The following is an 8,816-nucleotide window of genomic DNA, read 5'->3' as shown; positions in this document are numbered from 1 at the left end:
AGATAAAGGGGGTCTCAAATGAGGCCCTTGACGCCACTAGGGGCCACATAAAAAAATTCAGTTTATGAAAAGCTGCAGAAGACTCTAAGACAATGTGGTCATATTACAAAAGATGGCCAGAGATTGCAGATATGGTACAGATGTGATTGGAGACTGCGGATATGCCGTAGGAGACAAAAACTGAAGACCATTTCATGAGACTTCTAGATATTACTAAAATTACAGACCCTTTGCAATTCAATGCTCCTACACATGTGCTTCCTAAAGTCTCCCTTAAAATAGCTTTCACAGTATTTGATTTTTCTCCTTAAAAAGATCCATTGTAAACACTTAAAGAGACATATACAAAAAAAGAAAAAGGGAAATGGCAGCACATAAAACAAAGAAAGAAAGAAGCCAAAATATTTATAATGATTTTACATTTTTTAGACTTAAGTTTCGTATTTGTTTTTGTGTTACTATAGATACAAGGATTGCTTTACAAATAAGCATTTAATTCAGGGGTCTCCAGACTTTCTAAATAGAGGGCTAGTTTTCTGTCCTTCAGATGAAAGGAGGGTCATACTGTGGTCAGTGTGAGTAAAAAATACATAGGGCCTTTGGTCAGTAAGTTGAGGAATAATGCCCCAATGTTGTTATCAGTGGGTGGACTAGTTCCCCATCTTTGGTGTCAATGGGAGAAATAACACCCCATCCTTGTATCAGTAAAAGGAATAGTGCCATATTAGTGGAAGGAATAGTAACCCCATCATTGGTATTGGTAGGAGAAATCATGCCTCATTGTTGGTATCAGTGGGAGGAATAGTGCCCCATCATTGGTATTGGTAGTAGAAATAGTGCCTCATTGTTGGATTCAGTGGGAGGAATAGTGCCCCATCATTGGTATTGGTAGGAGAAATAGTGCCTCATTGTTGGTATCAGTGGGAGGAAACGTGCCCCATTGTTGCTGCCAGTAGCAGGAATTATGACCTACTGTTTGTGTCCAGTGGGAGGAATAGTGTGCTATTGTTGATGTCAGTTGGAGCAATAGTGCCCTCATGTTGATGTCATTGGGAGAGAGAATGACCCATGATTGGTGGCAGTAGGGGGAATAGTGCCCCATCCTTGGTGTCAGTTGGAGGAATGGTGCCCCACTGTTGTTGTCAATAGGAGGAATAGTGCCTCATAGTAGTATGAAGAATATTGCCCCAAAAGTTGGATAAAGTCAAGCAAAGGGCCGCACCTGGCCCCCAGGCCTCAGTTTTGTGATCACTGATTGATTGTCACAGGTTTTCCAAGGCCCTATGGGTTAGCTTAATAGAAAGCACAGCAAAAGATGGCTAATTTACAGTAGCACATCTCTAGACTGACATCAAAAAGGGAAGAGTCACTTTTCCAATGATTTTTTCAGCTAGAGGCATTGAAATCAACATGTTTTTTTACAACCCTGTGATTATAGAAAACTGTACAGCATGTGAAAAGGAACATAGATCTCCACCATCTGGCTGGATAGAATGATTCATATTATTAATATGTAATATATTGTATTTACTTGACAAAAAAAAGATTTTTTTTGTTTACCTGACAATAATATATAGTATGTACAAAACCTCTATACATTCTTTATACTAGCAGACGCCAGCAAAAATATATTTTTCCTATGTCTCAGCTATGATTTTGACAGTGTATGTCAGGGCTCAAAATTTCAAGTCCTGAGCTACTAGCCAGGCCTTAAGGGTTACTCGCCACTACTTGCCCCACCTAACCCCTACCCTGCCCTGCCCCTAAATGCGCTCACAAAAAATTAGTTCAGAAAATTACACTGTTAAATGTTTTTGCATGACTGCAGAAGTTGCACAAATAAATATTAATAACAACAGTGTGATTGTATGTGCGTTTTACCTGGATTTTAGGTGCATTTCTATTGAATTCTATTACACAGTGCATTTTCTGAAGCCGCATCAAAGATGCAACATGCAGGACTTTAAAGCGCTTTCATGAAAACGCACTGTGTAATAGAAATTCAATAGAAATGCACCTAAAATCCAGGTAAAACGCACATACAATTACACTGGCCAAACCACAGTTCACCAGTTATTAGGGATAAGAGAGTGAATAGGGGGGGTCTGGGTTGTAATAATATATGTTAATGAAGAGCAGAGTGAAGGACTGTAGAGAAAGTGCTAAGGCTGTATTTTGGGATAGGACAGGGTCAGCTATGGCTGCTTGGAATGCTCAGAGCTGGGACCAGAGGCTGCAGGACATACAGTACAGATTTATGGAGAGGACAGCTGAAAGAGAGAAGTAGATGAAGGGTTAATGAGGACTTACGATTGTGCAGGGAAGATAAAGACAAGTGGGAGGAGACAGACAAAATGAAAGTGACCTGGCCTAGTAGAACAAACCAACAGGGGAGGGGAGCTTGGAAGGAGAGAAGTGATTAACGGCTACAGGAGAGATAAGTGGCTGGAACGGAGGAGTCCAGAAATCATGCATTGTGCTGCTGCAATAACAGGAGGGAGAATGACATTCACTCCTGTCAGGCAGGTGAAGGCAAAAGCTCCTAGTGCGCCCCCTCCCCCCCTCATCACAGATATGGACACTGCCCACCACTGCACGTCCAGACAGTGTTCTGTCTCTTCCTCTCCTTGCTCGCATTCAATCATTTATCACTCGCAAAATGCGAGCAGGCGAGTGGAAAATTTGAGGGCTGGTGTATGTACTGCAGTATTCTGCAGCAATTCTTGGATTGTAGTACCATGTGAAAGTACTTCTAGTACTGACCTCCTTATTAGCATGAAATCACAAACATAGTGCCCAGTTGACCAGGTTTTCTCTATGCAACAGGTCTCTTGCTGCAGAGCCACATCTCTTCCTACTGCAGCAGGTGACATGTTGACCTAGGCAGTTAAAGTAGAAGATCAGGCAAAACGTAAATAACGCTAAACCTACTCTGCTCCACATTCTAAATCAAACCTATTTAACCTTGTAAAGCAAAAGTCACTGTACTTACCTATTCTGCAGCTGATCCAGTCCAGTCCCAGCATCAGCTGTCAGCTGTGGCTTCAGCATGGAGGCCGGTAGAGGAGAGGCTTCCGAAAAACAGAAGCCCTATAGTAAGTCTATGGGTGACGTCACTTCCCAGGCATTTCACCGCCATTGTGGGTCCTCTTCTGCACAGAACTTTTGCCGTTGGAGACTGGACCTGATTGGCTGCAGAATAGGTAAGTACAGCGATCTTTGCTTTACTGGGTTAGAAAGAGTAGGGTTAGAATGTGGCACAGAGCAGGTTTAGGGCTAGTTAGGTTCTGCCTGGCTGCTGAGGCCTGAGGACTGCAGAATAAGTACCTGCAGTGATTACTACACAGCTCTATATTTTTTATTTACTAGTTTTTGTTTAATGTTTTCAAATTATTTTTATTGAGATATTTAAAATTTAACAATGCATACAGACAACAAGAGACAAAAAACACAAAAAGAAAAGGTATAAAAGAAAATAAAGGCAACTTAAGTATGCCTACAACAAAAATGGACAGACGGAGAGGTGCAATAATTGGAATTACCATGTGAACTGAACGGTCTTGTATTAATATATTACTACCAACACCCCAAATATTATCAATAAACAAACGTGAAGTCAAACAGTATTTTACATGTCTATGAATCCCTGCACTCTCATATACAGGGCTCCTCTACCAGTACCCAATGAAGAGAAATACGACTGGGAATAAAAACAGGGCTGGAGCTATTCTCAATGAAGTGTCTATTTTTTCAGTCCAACAGAAACAACATTTTTGAAACAAGAATCAATCTTCCACTCAGTAATGTTAGAAGAATGTTAGAGGTTTGATAAAGCCTCATGCAGGATAAATAATTTTGTTAGCCTGTTAGATTGTGACAGAAACACTCTCAGGAGCAATTGGAGGATCTCCTCCCAACAAACCTCTGATTTGACTCCCAAGTCTTGTTCCAATCTATATTTACTTGAATTGATGCCTAAAGCGTTTGTTAACCCAACACTTTATATTGATACAGTATGTGCCTGCTGTACCATGTACTTGTATGAGAGAGTATCCTGTTTTCTTTGTATTGCTTTCCTTATGTGAAATCCTTGGTGTTTCTCCCAGTCCCTCTGCTTTCCTATTAAAAACTGACCACACTAAGCAGGGGAGCACAGTGTGGTCAGATTTCTAGCTTTGCTGGGAACTAAGTGTGCTCTGTATAAGGTTTTATTTTTATCTATACAAAAATGTTTGCCTTTAATTTCTATTTTAAACAGCAAGCAGTTTGCTATAGGGGCACCTGAGTGGAGCTGCAGCTCCCTGTATCCATTCAGACATGGAGCTGCCATTCGGCCCTGCCCCCTCTCTCTCCTGATTGGCTAATGTAGTTTGATTGACAGCAGTGGGAGCCAATGGCACCGCAGCTGCGTCTCAGCCAAGCAGGAGAGAGGTCATGAACAGCTGAGGCACTTCTGGACATCGCTGGATAGACAGGGGTCTCAGTTTAGTATTGGGGGGGGGGGGGTCTGAGGGGGGCTGCTGCACACAGAAGGCTTTTTACCTTAATGCAAAGAATACATTAAAGTGGAGTTCCACCCTTAAAAGACACTTTGCCCCATCTGCTTGATCTGTGTCACCTGAAAAGTAAATGGATAATCACGATTTTTTTTTCTTTACTTACCTTGTTTTAGAAAAAAATATACTCACCTTACTTCCTCTTCCTCTCTCTTCGGCCGTGGCCCGCGCCGTCACTTCCTGCTTGCATTGACTCCTGGGAGCTGAGCGTCATCGCTCCCAGGAATCAATGCGCTTGCACAGGCACCGCTCGTCACTTCCGGTGCAGGCACGTCATTTACTGCTAAATAGCTTCTGGGCATGCCCAGAAGCTGTGCAGGAATGACGTGCCTGCACCAGACATGACGAGCAGGGCCGGTGCAGAGCATTCTGGGACGAAGAGGACACAGAAGAGAACTCCGAAGAGGACGCGCTGGCTTCAGCTGCCCACACCTGAGATGGTAGCGCTGGACAAGACATTTTAAAGGTAAGTACTTCTTCTAAAAGGTAAGTGCGACCTGGGACAGTTCAGAGGCTATCCATTGTGGAATGCACTAGCCCTGACTGTCCCGGGGGGGGGGGGGGGGGGTATTTTTAGTGAAAAAAACGTTCCGAGGCCGGAACTCCACTTTAAGATAAAAAAAAAAAACCTTATAATTTTACAACCCCTTTCAGGACACATTCCTTATATAGCATTGACACAGTATTAGTCTGAATCCATGGGAATCAATCAGGTAAGGGATGGGGGAGAAGGTTAGTACAGCCCTTAGGGTTAACAGAAGGTTAGTGTTTAGTAGAACATAGGTGGTTATGCAGTAGGGGGCAGAGGATGTTTTACTCATCTACCAACCTGTAAAATGCTGAAGCCAAAAGAGAAGGAAATAGATTCATAGGCATAGAGCAGTGAGACCCAACCATCATTTCCTTTGGGTATTGAAGAGTGGTAAGACTAATTCCATACTATACACTATTATTTTTTCAATAGGAGTTCGAAACACTGCTGAGGTTTCAGAGGGATCCATAGGGGTACAGGGTGTTTTAGAGTACATAAAGAGGTTAGGATATCCATACCATGTTTAGTAAGTTGACTCTACCAACCAAAGACAGAGACAGTTTGCACCAAACTAAGCATTTTGTTCTACATTTTTGAAGGATTGGTGTTAGCACGGCCGGCGCTACCTGTAAGGCGACCCCGGCAGTCGCCTAGGGCGCAACTCAGAAGGGGGCGCCAGCATCCTGCCTGCTGCACCTGGTCCCAGAATCAGTATGGACCGGTGGGTGCGGGCGGCGCCCCTCATGCTGTGCTGTGCCGGCGCCCGCATGGGCGCTTTTGAGCTGAGTGAGTCAGGCGGCTGAGCGGGCTCCAGCATCGGAAATCTTCAGCGTTTCTAAGCGGCTACTAGAGAACGAAGCACTGAGGGCGCCATGTTGTAGCCTCTCCTTTGGCCCTCAATAGGACTATTCCAGCAATGAAGCCGCCCACATAGATCGGTGTGAGGACACATGAAAGGATAGAATCCTTCCACAGTGTGTTCTCCTAGTGTTTGAAGCCGTGCCGTGCAGCGTGGCGGAGAAAGGTAATAGGTTTTCTTTTCCTCTAACCTAATCGGAGTAGCCAATAGCAGTTCAGACTCCACCCGGCTCCAGGAGGCAGTGGCGGCGGGGAGGAAGAGCAGCAAAAGCGGGACCTCCCAGGACCGATGGACAGGCTGCCGGGGGCTGAAGAACGAGGATGGGCGGGAAGTGCAGGCAGCCAGGGACAGCTGCATCTGCCTGCAAACTTATCCCCTGGAAAAGCAGCTCCACGACCTGTCCTCACCCAGCTACGAGAATGGGACCTGCCCACAGCTGGTATGGAAGGTACTGTACTGTCTGTGTCACATACACCTTCCCACAGACAGGGGCTGCAGACAGTGCAGGGGTCTCTCTCACTTCCCTCCTCTCCATCCAACCCCCCTCTTCTCCATCCACTCCCCCTCCTCCTCTACATCCACTAACCCCCTCCTCCTCTCCATCCACTCCCCCATCCTCCTCTCCATCCACCCCCTCTACTCCCCCCTCCTCTCCATCCACCCCCTCTCCCCTGTCCTCTCCATTCACCCCTCCTCTCCTCCCCCCTCCTCTCGATCCACCCCTCCTCCTCCCCCCTCCTCTCATCCACCCCCCTCTCCATACACCCCCCTCTCTCCCCTCTCCTCTCATCTACCCCCTCTCTTAATTGGCAGGGGTTCCCTAAAACATAAAAATTATTTGAAGCACCTGTTAAAAAAAAAAAAAAAGAGGAGAAAGGGTCCTCTGGGGTCTCTCTTTTTGTATGCTATAGTGCATTTTCAGTAAGAATACATGCAGGGCTTTTTTTTCAGCAGGAACGCAGGGGGAACACAGTTCCAGCACCTCCAGTACTGAATGTATGCAAGAGGTGCTGCGGTGTGCTGAAGGGTCTACTGATGCTTGCTGCTGGGGGTTCTATTGTAGCTGGAGGGGATCCATTTTTACATGGGATGGTCTATTGTTGCTTTGGAAGTCTATTGATATTGGTGGAGGATCTATTGTTGGCAGGGTGGGTCTTATGTTGCTGGGGGGGGGTCAGTTGTTGCTGGCAGAGTTCTACTCTCCAGGGAGGGGTCTGTTGATGCTGGCTGTGGGGGAATTTTTTGTTGCTACCGGGGGTCTATAGTTGATGGGGGGGGGGGGCTATTGTTGCTGGGGGGTCCCTTGTTCTGGTGGATTTTTTGTTGAGGGTGGTCCATTTTTTGTTGAGGGTGGTCCATTTTTTTTAGGTGGGGACCTATTGTTGATGTAGGGTCTAATATTGTTGCTGGCTGCAGGTGATCTATTTTACTGCTTTTATTGTTCTCATTAACAAATTACTTGCCACAAAAATGTTATACTTGGTTCTGTATTCTCCATAAAGGGCAGTACTGGGAGATTGGCAAGGGGTGGAACCAAGGAACATTCCTCAGAGGTGGGTAGGGGCGGAGAAAAGGGGTGACCCTGAAAGGGAGAGTTCCTGCACCTATTCTTTGAGAAAAAAAGCCCTGAATACATGTAATACCAAAGGTACACTGGTGACACCAAAACTGTAATTAAAAACCTAACAAGGTTGGTCCTAACCAAGGTTGGTTGGTTATGTCAGGCTGCAACCTAAAATTAGTACATTCTCAAACATTTTTCCTGGCTCAAATACAAAATGTTGCTTGATGATGACTGGCTCATTCTGCCATGAGAGCAGTTTTCTTTCTTCAATACATTTTTAATTGTAGCTTGACTTATCAATAGGGTTAGATTTGGTTTAAAAGTCAGTGTAGGCTAGGGTTGGGGCTATAATTAAAGCTAGAGTTAAGGCTAGCTTTAGTGAAGAGAAAAAGACTGGGGCTAAGGCTAGGTTTTGAATTAGGTGATGGCCAGTGTTAGAAGTTGTATAGAACTAGGCTCACTAAGACTTTGAAAATGTTTATAACACTAGTACTCAATTTCCATTTTGGTTACTTTTTTGCATCTGGCAACATGGTCCTAATTGTACCTGTGGTAAGACAGCACTGATTTTGGTTTAACCAATTTTTGAATGCAGAGTCAGGTTATGGTGTTCATATTAATGCTATGGGGTTGGTTTAGCTGGTTTGGTAAATAGGCTGTTCACTTTGAAGGGGAAGTTGCACTTTACAGCGGAATCTGTGCCAGAGCTTAGTGAAGGAGGTGAAGTTCTACTGACTTCCATCATCCAATCATGTGCAAGCAAATATACTTTTTTTTTATTATCCTTGCACGAGTTTGCATATTATTTGTAGTCTGAAACTTCACCACATTCACTAACCTCTGGGGCAAATTCCCTTGAAATGTGCAACTTTCCCTTGCAAAGTGAACAGCAATTTTTTCTTTAGTAAATCAACCCCTATGTGTTTTCTTTATGCTATTTCATACTTTGTACTCTTGAATAGGATATAAAGTGGAACTTTACCCATACCAACTTGATAAAAATAATGTTCTTTAGCAAGGAACATATATTTTACATTAATAATTGTGCTACCAAATTAGTGTGTGCTGTAAATTGCCGCCAACATTGTCTTTGTTTCTTCTTGCTAAAGGCTGCCATTTTGCTGAAAATGCCCATGAACAGCAGTCATTTTTTAGGCTGTCAGCAGATTAGCCTCTACAAAATCAGCAATGCCTAAAAATAGAGAGCAGCTGAGCATGTGCAGAGCAGGGTGAGACAGTGTATTACTGGATTTTGAACAGCATAGGCACTTATTTTTAAGGCCTGAAGTGATTTAGCAGGACCTA

Source organism: Pelophylax lessonae (assembly GCF_965119305.1).
Source record: "Pelophylax lessonae genome assembly, chromosome: 1".
Classification (NCBI taxonomy): domain Eukaryota; kingdom Metazoa; phylum Chordata; class Amphibia; order Anura; family Ranidae; genus Pelophylax; species Pelophylax lessonae.
This window is presented reverse-complemented; position numbering follows the sequence as displayed.